Genomic DNA, 623 nt, shown 5'->3' on the forward strand with positions numbered 1-623 from the left:
ACTGGTCCCACCTGCCCGCGTTCGGCACATATCCCTCTAAACCTTTCCTGTCCATGTACCCGTCCAAGTGTCATATAAATGCTGTTTTAATGCCTGCCTCAACTACATCCTCTGACTGCCCGTACCACATACCCGCCCCCCCCCCCTCTCCCCCCAAAAAAGTTGTCCTCCAGGTTCTTATTAAATATTTCACCTCATACAAACCTACGCCCAGCGGTTCACGACTCCCCTACCCCGGGTAAAATACTGTGTGTGCATTCAGCCCATCTACTCCTCTCCCGATTTTGGACACTTTTATCAGATCACCCCTCATCCTCCAGCGCTCCGAGGAATATGGTCTCAGCCTGCTCAACCTCTCCCTGTAGTTCAGGCACTCGAGTCCTGGCAACGCGACCGCGGGACATCCTCGGATAGACTTTGCTGGTGCGCGCTACCAATTTTGCGAGTGCATTTCTGTCGAAAATTAGAGTTAAATTGAGAAAATAAGGGTGAAATGAAAAGGCGAAGTGAACGGCCGACATTCTGTGAAACCACGTTGGGTGTAGGTTTTCCATTGCAGTAGTGTGTTTAAACAATGCCCATGAAACGTTTGAAGCGCGGCGCACCTGGCTATATATATCAGA

The sequence above is a fragment of the Leucoraja erinacea genome, chromosome 1, assembly GCF_028641065.1.
Source record: "Leucoraja erinacea ecotype New England chromosome 1, Leri_hhj_1, whole genome shotgun sequence".
In the NCBI taxonomy this organism is placed as follows: domain Eukaryota; kingdom Metazoa; phylum Chordata; class Chondrichthyes; order Rajiformes; family Rajidae; genus Leucoraja; species Leucoraja erinaceus.